Here is a 768-nt window from a genome sequence, read left to right as displayed (position 1 = left end):
AAGATTTCTGAAAGCATTCTCCACACCCCGTTCCTCTCAGATTTTGGAAGGCACTTCAGATTCTTAAACCTTGGGTCGAGTGCTGTAGCTGTTTTAGAAATCTCACATTGGTACCTTCTTTGCGTTTTGTAAAATCTGCAGTGAAAGCGTTCTTAAAATGAACATGTGCTGGGTCATCATCCGAGACTGCTATAACATGAAATATATGGCAGAATGCAGGTAAAACAGAGCAGGGGACATACAATTCTCTACCCAAGAGTTCAGTCACAAATTTAATTAATGCTTTTTTTTTTCAACGAGCATCATCAGCATGGATGCATGTCTTCTGAAATGGTGGCTGAAATAAAATTATTCTACTTAACTGCCAGGGGGCAAATTTGTCACGTACACATGGGAGATGGGCAACATGCAGCGTCAGCTATATCTTAACTCAGGAAGTATGACAGTGGACAAAGCATGATGGGGCATATAACGTTTAGCATAATCTGGCATGTAAATACCTTGCAATGCTGGCTACAAAAGTGCCATGCAAATGCCTGTTCTCACATTCTGGTAACATTGTAAATAAGAAGAGGGCAGCATTATCTCCTGTAAACAGACTTAATTTTCTAAGCGATTGGCTGAACAAAAAGTAGGACTGAGTGGACTAGTAGGCTCTGAAGTTTTACATTGTTTTGTTTTTGAGCGCAGTTATGTAACAAAAAAAAATCTACATTTGTAAGTTGCACTTTCACTACAAAGAGATTGCACTACAGTACTTCTATGAGG

Source organism: Chrysemys picta, chromosome 9 (assembly GCF_011386835.1).
Source record: "Chrysemys picta bellii isolate R12L10 chromosome 9, ASM1138683v2, whole genome shotgun sequence".
NCBI lineage: Eukaryota > Metazoa > Chordata > Testudines > Emydidae > Chrysemys > Chrysemys picta.
Note: the sequence above shows the minus strand (reverse complement) of the source record.